Consider the following 14,242-nt stretch of genomic DNA (forward strand, 5'->3'; position numbering starts at 1 on the left):
CCGGTTTTCCTGTCTTGCCGCGGCGTTTCCAATAAATAATCGTGGACCGATCGACGACCTCGATCCCGTAAAGACCGATCGTGATGAAAATCGGCCAGTGATTCATGCAAACGTCGACACCGGGCAGAAGATCGACCGTTCCACCATCACTCACCGATCTTGTACACGGAGGGACGCGATTGGCGGGTTTTGAAGCGCGGGCGCCACGCAAAAAGTCGCTGGAAACCGGTCGTATATATACGCGATATGGACCTTTGTGGAAGCGTACATGTTCGATCGGCGACACGTTGCAGGCTCCTAGTGTTTTAAATCACCGACAGACACCTCAAGGCTGTCGATTGAACTCGCTGGGCGTCACTTCCACTGGATTCATCGCCGCTGCAAAAGAAGTCAGTAGAAAAGAGAAAGACCGACGAGAACCGCTCGTTTTCGATCGATCGACCGTAGAAATCTCGACGCTGGCCAGAGACAATGATAGCAACGGTTAAGGCTGTTCCTCTTGCTACAGCAAGCTGTTACGATAAATTGTCAGCCAAATGTGGCGAATACGTAGATCGCGTTTAATTAACAGTGACGGCGCAGAAATGTTTTTTAATATTCTGTTACTTCATGGAGTACTAAAATTGAACATTGAAATCGTGTGTTTGTCTTCTGAGGAGATAATGGAAGGTAATAAGGTAGAGATGTTAAATTAGGCTCACAAGGATAAGTGAATGAACGAACGAGAGCTGACGTCTGACGTGTGGTTATGAAGAAACATCGGATAAAAAGGAGATAAACAGTTATCATCGAGTGGCTGAACAGCGAGCGAAGCCTTGTAAATCATGTTGTAGCGACTTGATTTAATTACGTACGTTGAACAACGTTTTCAATTGCGATGGAAATATTCCTGTGACTATGAGTGCGGACATTTTTGTAGAACGGATACTTTTTTATTAGAATCCTTCGACATACGTTCTGTGATATCAGAGATCTATCGCTGAAATGGTAGAATACTTTAATTCCTGAATTTGTTGTATTACTTCAATAAGTAAATAGTTGAGTTTCTACATCTGTTCTACACAGAGCCACCACAAATCGTAGGTTGATAAATCGTTAAAAAGAAGACATATCGATTACTCTGGATTGACAAATTTATTAAAGAATAAACCATTAAACTATACGCAACTTATTATATACTAATATGCTTAATTGTATACTTATTGTATACTTAACTCCCTTTATTTTAAACAGAATTACAATCGATGCAATTTTGCATATATTTTATTGAAAAATGAAGAACTAATAATAAGTATAAAACAATAATACGATATAGGTAGCAAGTAGATGAAACAAACTTCAATTGTTATGAATATCCAGTGATGTTATAAAAGATTATGCAATAGAAATGACCGAACTTCGATACAATCGACTGAAAGGCAAAGAGAGGATTACAAAGCCGTCTGAATTTTAATAACGAGCCACGGTCGTGCAATGAAATTAAGCCAGTCGCGTATCGATTAAAATGCGACTTGTAAACCAGCGTCTCGAGGCAAGTTCATAGAGAAATTTAAATGAAAGTTTACGTCGGGAAATCGAGTTGTGACATAAGATATGTCATTGGATTTGTCCGAGCGACAGTAACGTCAAAGGCTTTGTCGATAAAGCGAAATAATTAATGCTACGAAGCCGTTCGATTTGTTTCGATCAATAAAAAAAGCTTCCATTAATATCACTCTATTCTTACGTAAAACGAATTAGACCTCCATTTCCACTTAATACAGTTCGATTATCTCGTCTACTAAAGAATTCGATTAATTTAAACGATAATTAATAATAATAGATAAATATCAGATATACGTAACGGTGAAATGATATATCACAGTAAATAATTGCGATGATAGCGAATAATAACAGACGTTTTAAGAATTATACGAAAAACGTTTCCCTCGAATTAACCAAGCCGATCGAAACGATGGCGAACAACGCTCTAGCAACGCGTAATCATACATTTCTTCTTTCATTAACTTTCTCGTGCTCCACGCTACCGTTTCTTTCACAGTCGGCTCTTTTAATTCCAACGTTGCGCGAAACGACTATAACTCTGTTCCGTATAAATGTAACAAATTTACAATGTGCAAAGCAAGCGCGGAATTATTTTATCGATCTCGAAACCTCGTGCTACGTTACTTCAACGAAAACTTTCCTGTGTTAAATAAATAATATTCCCTTCGTTGTTAATTCTCCACCGCTGTTTCTTAAATTAAATGGAATTTAAATATAGTGATCATCAAATAAATAAATAAAACGGATGTTCCGTGAAACACTGTTTTAGAACCTAATATCAAAATGAAATTATTGATCGATGTTTCGTATTGATCCTGTCTACTGACTAAAAATACACATGTTCGATAATAATAAATCAATGCATGTACATTATTAGATCACAGATATTTATACGAATTCGTACCAAAGAAATAGACCTAACCCGATACAAGTAGAGATTTTTTTCATCCCTTGAATATTATAATACGTATCTCACTTCGGATATTTTCTATAGTTTCACGTATTGATCGTATTCTCTGTATATTTCTGCACATTCAAACTTCTCACAAATATCCACGAACATGTTAATTATTTCCATCGCAACGAATCTACATCGATCGTTGCTCTTCCGTCGCGATGTGAAAACGAGGAAGCGCTATCCTACATCCGCTTCGGCTAGACTCTTCTCGCCGTCAGCTTAAGAATCTGCCGCGACGTCCTCCGCGGTGCGCGGCAGTTCCTTCACGGCTTCGACCTTTACATTCGTACAGCATGTCGAACCAATCTGGTCGCGACATCACGCGCCAAATATGCGAGGTGTGGCGGGAGAAGGATGGAGAAAGAGAGACGGGGAAAGAAAGGTAAGAAAAGAGAGAAAGAGCGGGAGCAAGCAGCGCCCACACCGAATTCATGCTACGTCATTAAGTCACAGCACAGGAGGTCGCTGTCTTCGGACAAGGTTGTCGCCAAAAGTTCCAACATTTTGTTCCCATTTGTCGGATGTTTAAAATATGATAAAAGAGATCTATAAACGAACTTATTGGAAATATAATATCGCGCGTAGAAAAGAAATCTATTCTTGTAATTGTAAGCAGCCTGCTATAGATTGAGATAGCACTGCGCCCTTTAGCATATTTATGCAGTCGACATTTAAAGTAGATGTAAAGAAGACGATTGTGACTGTACTTGATGTACGTATATCACACTGATGTCAATATATTGTAGTAACATATATATTTGTACATCTTACTGCCTTAACCATGCCAAATCAAAAATCAGTAATAATTATTAGATCAATATGCATGAAAGATAACGAGAAGCTGTTGACATCGACGAAGAATATTTGAATAGTCGAATTAATTAAAAACTAATTGCTTTAATTAAAAAAAAAAAAAAAAAGAAAAAATACGACGATACCTTTCGTTCATAACAGCACGGAATTCTTCTTTCTCTGTTTTAATGCTTTTGCAATATTTGCTTTGAAATTTCGCACTTCTTCGTAGAATCTACATATCGTATAGACACTTCAAAGAACTAGCAACGAATTCTCTTCCGTTTTACAATCCAAACGCGTAAAAGTAAGTAGATCATAAATATTTACACTCTGCTCGATCTCCTTTCTAAATCAATTCCATTCACCCAGAAACACGATTTCTAAAAATTAATTTTTCATGGCTATCGAAAAAGAGAAAAGCCACGTTACTCTGCCTCGACAACACTCGTCGAAGATCAAAAATTAACTTGTTCATCTAGCAACGTTAAAATCCGCAAACATCGATTACAGCGAAAACACTCCAACTATATTCTCACACCCTTTCTAACAGGTTGTCGAAAAATATTCTAGGTTCACGTAATTCGTTAAAGAAACTCGATGGATCGATCGACGAGCGAAAAGGGCGAACGTTGGACGATTACGGCGATGGATCGAGCGAACATCGTGAATCTTAGCAGAAGGGAAAAATCACGGGACTTCGATCGCTGGAGGGGTTGGCAGAACGAGCGCAATGCAAAACGTGCCAGACCAGTTGTGACATGGAAGGGGCCCCAATGGCTATCTACTGGCCGGACACATCTTATCCACGATCTGATCTCTCACCCTGTTACGAACCAACACGTCGGGGCCACGACCCGCGATGTTCGTTTCAAGCATTTTTATCCCCGCGCCAATAACAAAGCCGTAAATGTTATAGATACAGATAAGGGAGAGCCGAAGCACCGATTCGACCTTACTTCCTTGTTTTTTCTTTTTTTTCTCTTCAGCTTCTTTGCCTTTTTTTTTTTTTTTTTTTGTTTCATCGGTGAAAAAGGGTCGAGACGCTAGACAAGATGGCTCTGAGACGAAAATTAATTCATGAAAGCAGACTTGCTGTTCTCCTCTGTGATAGCCTGTGGCTTTATTCTAGATGGGGGATTTAGATGAAACCAAAGATTGTTTATTGCGTTACAACGTGAAGGAATCGATTCGAATATCGATTTAGGATATTTTTCATGCAGAAGTAAATTGGACGGTGAAATGGAGTTTTACTCGGTCTAGTGGGATAGAGCGTTAAACTTTGACCAAATGTTTGAAACGTCGATGAAGTTTTAGTTGAAGTTTATTATTGATCACGTAACATGGTAATCGATCGAAGATAAAATGCGATAGTGAATCTTCGTGTGTAAAATTGTATCGAAAGATACATTGTCGTTTCATTCTTGAAATCTATAAATTTCGCCAAAACTTTTAACGTACACAACTTTACTAATCTTTCTCCTGCAACGTTGAAAATAGATGAATAATTCTTAAGAAGCGTACATTATATATGTCGGAGATGAAAGAACATCGTGGCCTTTCTTTAGAATGTTTGGAAACCCCCCATATCCTAATCCAGATATTTACGACAACGATTTCATCCGCCACAGAATTATTGCGAGAGTTATCGTATATTAAGTTGGCATTCGTCACTCCGTGGACCGTGGTTTCGTTATCGAATCCGAGGCCATTGTCACTAGTGTCGCGAGTGCCTAATCGCCGTGATTAATTATCAGAACTGTAACAATCTCATTATTGTAATAAACTATACTTTTGTTATACCACATTAATGGCTGAGTCCCGTGAAGATTCATTTGATACCCACAACCTTTATTCCTGTGCTCATCCGACATATAAATATAAAGAGCCTTCTTTTCGCAGAATATTTCCCTTTTTATCTGTGACAAAAATCAGTCTGCAGACGGTTGGAATAACACCTCGATGCTTTGAACAAAACGAATTCGTGGAATTATAGTCTAGTCATCGAGATCCACACAGCAGAACCACGAAACTCGTCAGGACACCTGTAAAAGTGCAAGCGGTCCCCTAAGAGCTACCAAGAAGAAGAGTAGCGACAGTCTGCTTAATGAATGCACGGGCACATCCGATACCGTCGTAGCAAATTAATCCGTCGGACTAACGAATCAACTTATTTGAATATCCTCCTCCCCTCCCGTCTCGATACTCAGCCTCGTCAATGCCTTTGTGAGTAGTCTCGTCTTCGGCTACGACCAGTGATGGATAAATAATTATTTACAGAAGATAATGCAACAAAGTGACAAACAGATGTATCGGTGACGTGATAGAAACGAAAGTAGGTTCTTTTTTTTTGCTGATTATACATTTATAACAAGAATAGCGATTTATTCTTTTGACGCGTATCAGATTGGTATGCATTTTTTAAGGGGAATTTGCTCATAGTTTAACGCGTAACTTAACATTGTTTTTATTTTTGTATTATTGATATAACTTTCTTTTACGCTATAACTAGGGATGTATTTTTTTTTTAAAAAAAGAAAGACCATTCGTTATTTAATACAAGATGTCAACGTATCGTTCAACGTTTCTGTAAATCAGAAAAAGTAATAAGAATAAAAATACATTTGCTCGGGTTTAAAGATCGATAATTGTCTCTAAAGTACAGAAAAATGTTACAAGATTGTTACGTTCCGATCTTAACAGGGGAAATGGAATAAAATCGTTGATTGAACGTACAAAAGTGAAATTGAATAATATAGCAAAGACATGATTTATAGAGGGACAGACGTATTCTGAAGTTAACGCCGCGAAAAAAGCTATATAGAAGTATTTCTAAACAGTTAGGAAAGAAATGAAAACGCACATACGTGAGTACATAAGTGAAAATAGACGCGAGAACTTGAAGTTAACGACGTGGATAAGGGAATTGCAGCTTGTTGCATGATGAAGCAATAGAACCGGCAACCGTACCTTTTTGTTCGACGAGATAATTGCAGGGAAAACGGGGAATTGCGTTTCATTGTTTGATGAAGTAATTGCAACGAGTTTGCGAGACTTTGTCGAACTGTTTGGTAAAGCAACCACAAGGAAAACGTAAAACGTTTAGACGGCTGCGTGTGTGGGTAAGTATATACGTGGATTATCGAAGTTAGATTTTCCAATTATAGTATGCTCTAACTTTAGACTAGAAGTTAATACCTCAATCTGTTTAATAAATATGTTACAGCCAACTGTATCACACAAGTATACATTTTGACAACAAAATAATTAATCGTATATTATTGCCAATATACGTAGATTACAAGTATAGATATAGAGATAATATTTCATAGATAGCGATGATTAAAATATCCTAAACCAATTAATACACTTAATGACTTACACTAATGTTCAACAAAAAGAAGGACAATATCATCGTTAATTAATAGGACTTTATCTAATAAGTGTAGCATCATATGTAGACGTAATCGAAAACGACAAATAAATAATTCCAAAACAATTAAGCATATAAAAACACTCGTATATCCAATCTATACTTTAATCTATACCTTTTACAAAAAGACGGTAGAATATTACGACTGATTAATGGGAATATAATAACAAGTTCTTTATTTCCAAGTTCCTTACAATAGCCATATATCTATGGTTGTAATTAATTCTAATCAACTTCCATTTACTCGCATCCTGTAAGAAATTGCAGTTTCAATAATCGACGTAGCTTCAAAGTGCCCTCTGTACCGGCTCCCTATCGTTCGGCTGTTCTTTTCTCTCCCCTGGCGAACACTACCCTCCGATGCATCTTTTTTCTTCTCTCTGATGATTTTAATCTCTGATAATCCTCCTTAGCGCATGTACGCGAGCACACCCTCGGCGCGCATCCGTGCGCTGCGCTCCCGATGCCTGCGCACAATGGTCCCTGATTGCGGATTAAGGATTAGGAGACAAAAGCAGCGAAGCCCAGAGCTTCGACCGTCTTCGACAAACAAATGGGATCGACTTCGATTAGGTTTCTACCATGGACACGTCGTTCGCCAACCAAATGCGGATCAAGCTATATGTCTCGCGTCTCTGATGTCTTGATTAGTTTGATTTAGGGACCAATTTCGTTTGCAACTGTCTCTTAGATTGTTTTAGATTGCTCCTTCGATGCTTGCTGGTTCATTGATTTATTTCCTTTCGTACGTGGAGCATTAATTATATATGTATCAATTTATGCGATCATGGGATATTAAAATTTATTAAAGGGGCTGGAATTCTTTCGACGATACGCAAATTTTTCAATTCGTAAGAGAAATTGATTTATTTCAATTGTTCATTGTGATGGTTTAGATACAACAGAGAGAAATGTGTACGGAAAAATTTGTTTGAAAGAAATTTAACAGTAGCTTCTTCTCTTAAAAATTCTCTCAAACATTAATATTCTAAACACATGATGGATACTTTTATACTTACATAAATAGCGAGCTTACATTCTATCCGAATTCTATAATATGAAACAGAAAACAAGTAAATTGAGGTAACATAAATACGAGTGTATGAATTCGATTTACGTTACTTAAAATACATGAACAAACAACGCTTTACAAATGATGGTAATAATTTTTCACATTATATATATGTCGGATTATCATTAGGATTTAAGTCGCGTAATGTTTCTTCATTTGAATTAGCCATTGTTTTACAAAACAGAGAATATATTTACACGAATAAACAAGATTTTACAAAATATTATGAATAATGAGTTTAATAAATGATATGATTAACAAATGATAAGTTTAATTAATAATTAGATTAAAGAATAATAAGTTTTATCGAACAATAAGAGGAACGAATAATATATCTTACGAATAATGAATTTAACGAATGAATACCTGATGAAAATCTTTTTCGCTGTACGACTGCATTTGTTTGTTATATGCTCGCTGGAGACATCGAGAAGGTTCCAATCGTTGTTGCTAGGCAATTTCTGTCAAAAGTTTGTTGTATACTCTTTGGAAACATCGAGAAAGATCCAAACGCCGATACTAGGCAGTTTCTGTCTGGAGATTGATTCCTAATACAACGTGTGTCCCATTATATCAGCATCTCTAAAGTACAATTCTATGTGATTTCTAGGGAGAACAATACAACCGATCCACACCTTCGTCAGGCAAAACGTTTATCCCGTGACCGTGGCTACGTTCGGCGACCAGTTGTCACCTCGAACCCACTTTCGCTTTCACAAATGTCAAACAATTACAAATGACAATTGCTTAATTACAGTTATGATAAAATCTAGGCTAAAGCACTAGAAGGCTTCCTCAAAATTGCAAAGGGAAGGCTCCGGTTTTCCTTTCATCTCCGACATATATATATATATATATATAATAGTATCGTGTATCTTTCTTCAGCTTCGTATCAAAAAGGAACATGTGTAAAATATTTGGCTACCAAAAAGCAAATTAAACGCGTATTGCGACAAGTTCCTGTTTTAATCGTAATTTAAATTTGCAGAACAAAAAAAGGACACGGCCGTTGTGATGAACGATGCTTCTCACAAATGCCTTCGCGCCTAGGTGATTGGCACCCAAAGTTGGTCATAATGGAGTCGAATTTGAATGCCGTCGGCGTATTGCGTTGGAAGATTTTGTATTCAGTTTGTGACTTAAACAGAACCTTAATCTGTGCCTTACACATGCTCAAAATATTTTGGAGGTTTGATAGGCTTAACTTTCTCGCGGTGATTAAGTCGATGTAGCATTAAACAATTTTAATTACTTTCGACGACCTTAATCTTAAATCCTGGAACGGGTGTCCTTAGGTCTTTTTAACCGTTGTAGTCACCTTGAATTACGTAACACATACCTGATTCATGTAATTACTGTCGTGTAAAAACTACATTATAATAATATATAATACATCTACTAAATTCTAAGAAAATAAGGAGTAATTATCAAGCGATCGATACAGTAGAATAACGTTGAAAGAAATCTTATTCCGGATACATTTATTAAAATACGTTTTATATTCTATACGACTGAAGATACCTTTACACATAGGGAAAGGAATTATAAGGAAACAATTAATTAAATGCAATTTCTTGCTTTGATTTAAAAACCAGAGATTTAACGATCGTGAAACTCCTAGCAATTAAATGCACTGCTAATAAAAAAAAAAAAGATTTAATGAGAAGTAATAAAGAAAGATTTAAAAGATACAGCAACATAGCGTCATAGAAGATTAGTATTCAATTATATCGGATAATTGAATAACGTACACGATATTATTCGTTCGACGTACTGCTTGTCGTACGAAAAATAATCAACTTCTACTCGCTGAATATAACAAACTCAGAAAATTTCCCACTCACCTGACCAAATTCAATTCATAGTCAAAATTCCCGGTATTGTTCTCAGGTGGACTAATCGTATAGGTTCGCTTTATAAAAAAAACGAATGAATGAATTCGTAATAGTCAGTTGTATTAAAATCGGTACAAGTACAAGAGATAGCGTATGCCGATTATAATCGTCGCTCGCTCAATGCTATTATGCCGATCGCAGAAAGCATAACAATACTCTCCTAGGAAGTATGTTCATACATTTATATCGACACAGGTTACCACAAAAAGTTAACCTTCTTATGTAACTCGGATTGAAGATTACAAGAAACGACAATAACAATCTGTCGCGAGTTCGTTTGCCTCTAGACCTTGTAAACCAAAACAATCGTTGGTATTCAAAGACACAATAATACGAGTCTCTCCCTGATTCGAATATTCCATTGACTTTTTCTACGCTCATGCGCCGATACAGCTTCCGAGAATCATCTCTCGGCGAAAGCAACGTATCTCCGAACACAATCGCGTCGTTAACGAAACATGGAAATAATTTTTCCCCAAGGGAGGCCCGTGGTCAGGCCCGTATAAATTGCTCGCGTCCGGCTGCCGGATATCCGAGATTGCAAGACATTTATTAGACGAGCTCGGGCGACCGCTCGAACGGGCCAACTTCAATTTAGCCGGTGGTACACGTGGACGTGCGCAACACGCCGGGACGAGGAGCACACGTGGCTCGTATAACTTGGTCCGTCCGTTCTGGCATGGCGGGACTGACGATGAGATACCGAGCGGAGGTTTCAGGGGCCTGCTGGAAAGCAAAGGGGCCTGAGGCCCGTGACCATCGCTGTAGGAAGAAACGAGACGGAGAAACTGCGAGGACAGAGGCGGAGAGAAAGAAGGGTGGAAGCGAGAAAGACGCTGATAAGCCAAGACGATGTAACACCAAGAGCGACAAGGATAGAAGGAACAGACGAGAGAAAGGGAAAAGAGAAGAGAGAAAGACATACCAGGCGACAACTATTGTCGCCAGCTTGAAATATTGTTTTCCATGCCAGGCACGGCGCGTATGCACGAATAACGACACGTCGATTAATGTCCGCATTGCCAACCACACGGCCGTCTATTAATAGCGGCGCCGACACACGAGATTTCTAACTGCCATCGAATGGCAGTTCGGTTTACATGTAGAAAAAATTGAATTTAACGTCGAATCGATAGAAATCGATCGGGGCCGACGATTATCGGAGAAAGATTAACGCGTTCTGGTAGGATCGAATTTGCTGTCTCAATCCTCTTTTGTCTCTAAACAACGCCGGATACAGCTAGCGTCGCACGTTCGCGTGACTCGAGTTGCCCCACGCTCCTGCGTATACAGTATACGTATACACGACGATCGGCGTAATTGCCTTTGGAATTTGAACAACGGGAATTAAACGTTACTGTTATTCGTCTGCTCGCGCGTGAAATATGCTTCGGAGAACCTGCAATGGGCTTGGTGATCGTATGGTTCGCGGTTTGAGGGTCACGATTCTTTCGGTACGCTTTTAGAAATATAGTTGGAAGGTCGAGGTTTCGCGTGTTTGGGGAAATTTATTTATGTAATTCAGTTCGTAGTAACGTTAAGATTGTTAGACCTGAATTTTGAAGAACAGCTTTTTAGCTTCTTAGGTGGAAGATCTAAGAAGGAATTTTAAAAAATGGTCATCGTCAATCGTGCTTCTCAAAGAACATACATACGAAGAAGCTATTTGAAATGAAAGCAATGCTAATTTCAAAATCCGAATACAATACACAATATTACAAGATCATTGTACGAGACTATCTCGTGAATTTCTTGTTCGATATAAATAACGAAATGTAAACGAAAAGCTCACATTCGCACAAAATTCCACGATACCTATAGGTTCTCGTATTTTCTACAAAAAAAGGATTAACAAAGAACATCGTTCTATTTTCTCGAAAATAAAACCTCAAGTGGAAAGATGGTATCCTATATTTTCGATTTATTTCCTCGCTATTTAGGGTCACTCTCCTTTACTGATTGCAATGACATAACGACTTACACGACACTTTATATACGCCATTTTAAACACCTCTTCCTATGCACGCCACTTCCGGCGCGTTTCGCGCCTGTAAATTCGCCAATCCCTCCACAGTCGACAAGAACGAACCACTCGACTTCGTAAATCGCGGCCGCGCGACGCGACGATCTACGACGATCGCGTGCACGCGGCGGACTTTTGGCGAGCAGAATAAAACGAGAGACGCGACGTGCACCTGAAACGCCCCGCAAATTGCAGTTTATGTGTCGCGGAGTGTCAGGAATGCGAATCTGTTATGCCGGCTAACCGTCCTCTGGTTCTCGAGGCCGCCATTCCGTCCAATCGAATTCCACGCAAAAGACTACAATGTCCGATTCCTTTGAAATTCCTCGTCTCATTCGAGGACTTTCTTGATCGTCGGAGAAACGCGATCTCCGTTGTCGATAAAACGTGAGACATTGACGAAACGCGTGGACTGAACTCGATGCGTATAGCAATAAGATAGGACTATTTCAATCGTTTAAGCTTGTACATTTTAAAATGTGATCTTGAAGTTTGCACGGAACGATCTATTGGTGTCTCATAGTATACAACAAGTTTGATTGAAAGAATGAGAATATATACTTATATTTATGTACTTTAGGGAGCAAGGGAAAAGAAAATACGAAAGATGAGAAAATAATTCGAGTAACGTTAGGTAGGTAGAATTATTCGAATCAGCAGGGGAATATTAGGATGCGAGCCGATATAATCAACAATAAAATAACTTGTAGAAATAAAGTAACATAGGCACGCTATTGAATTACGATGATTACGACTCATATTTGATGATTACAAGTCATATTCTCATAGAAAACTGATGAAACTGTCAATACATGATATATTTCGCTATTTATCAAGAAACTAATAATGAGTTGGTCCGTTTTCAAACATAAGTCGCTTAAAAATCGTTGATAAACGAATTTGGCGAATTTCGAGGCAAATTATTTACTTGGCTTGACTCAAATAACCCTATCTTACCCTATCGATTTCTGTTGCGTATAGGACGCTCACAATTGCCGAACGTTCGTCCGGGTATCGTTAGATCCGGTTTAATTGACAGCGACAGGGCCGACGGCAATATTGTGACGGCGTTCGTCAGCTCTTACGCGTCGATCGACGATCGTTCCAATTAAGATCGGAGCCGAGCAGCCACGGGTCCCTTTAATTTTCCGTATGCGCGGCGAACGCGACCCATAAAAATTAGAGGAGAACTCGAAAGATGCAATTAAAATGATCGGCCAAGAGAAAGAAAGGGAGCCTGGCTACGCTTTTTCTTTTCCTATTTTCTTCCCTCGTTCTCGTTGCTTCTATTTCGCCCTTGGATCACTGTAATTCCGGCGGACAAAATGTAATTACGTTAATGACAGAACCACGGGGCAAGTCTCGTTGTCCGATTATGCGTATCGCGTTTCCGCGTATAGGAAACGCGTTTTTAAGCCGTTCCTCTCTCGTGCTTCTTACGAGAAACAAATCTTTTCGTTTTATTAAATATTCAAAATGGAGGTGAAAGAATTATCGAGTTTTTTCCGATACGCAATGGCGATACGCGTAATTGGAAATACCTGTACCTACGCAACAGCGCTTTATGGTAATATGTAATTTGAATGCGAAATATGTAAAAGCTGCGGAGAGAGAACGTGATTACTAACAATACGACTCAGACGTATAGCGAAGAACGTTTTGCTGCAACATTTAATACAACACATATTAATAACCTGCAGAATTAACGCTAGAACATTTGATTGCATCGTTTTTGACTCATTAATAAATCGATAAATGTTAGTATTTTTACTAAGAAAGGAAATTCTATTCGCAAATTGTTTACTCGAAAGAATGTTGAGAATTTTTCTGTATCTTCCTGGAGACAAAGGTAAAGTTTCGAGAAAGTAACAAGTAAAATATTATATATGTTAGGAGAGCATCAAACGAACGAAACACTGATATTTCTAATGTTAAATACTGAACTTTGAAATCGAGAGAAACAAAATGCTCGACATCGTCTACAGCGACGATTAACAAAATACAAATTGCACGCACAGGAGAGCAAAACGTGGAAGAAACTTCCAGACATGTTCTTCGTTCCTTAAGAAGCTTGTGGGAATAAATGATTTTTGCGACTCTCCGGAATGACCATCCTCTTTAACTTATTGCTCGAAGATTATTTTTTTCGTTTCGATCCTGCATGAACTTATTAAATCCTCGCGAGGAACTTGTGCAGCACTTCGGTTCAGATATTAGTCGACAATAGGAAGCTAATAATACAACAAAAGGGCACAACCGGTTGAACCCGGAAAACGTGCTCTCGCGTTTTAAGCCGCGTTTACAAATGCAAATCGCAGCGTGAGGACGACTTTCCACGAGGATTAAAACACGGAACTTGTTTCTTCCTTCGTTCGACTGAATTCTCCGAGCTCTGCCTGTCCCTTTCGCAGGGCGTAAGCTGTTATTAACAATCGTCAAATTGCAATCTCGAACATTGCCCTGTGCTACGATTCACTGGATAATTATGATTGTTGAGATTGATGCAATAACACGAATTTTTTAA

At 38.5% G+C, this 14,242-nt stretch overlaps 1 protein-coding gene across 2 annotated transcripts in view; it reads right to left on the minus strand.

Moving 5' to 3' along the window:
* zfh2 (Zn finger homeodomain 2) overlaps positions 1–14,242 on the minus strand; it is a 389,827-nt gene that overhangs the window by 158,445 nt on the left and 217,140 nt on the right. The window lies entirely within an intron of this gene.

Source organism: Bombus vancouverensis, chromosome 4, assembly GCF_051014615.1.
Source record: "Bombus vancouverensis nearcticus chromosome 4, iyBomVanc1_principal, whole genome shotgun sequence".
NCBI classification, from domain to species: Eukaryota; Metazoa; Arthropoda; class Insecta; order Hymenoptera; family Apidae; genus Bombus; species Bombus vancouverensis.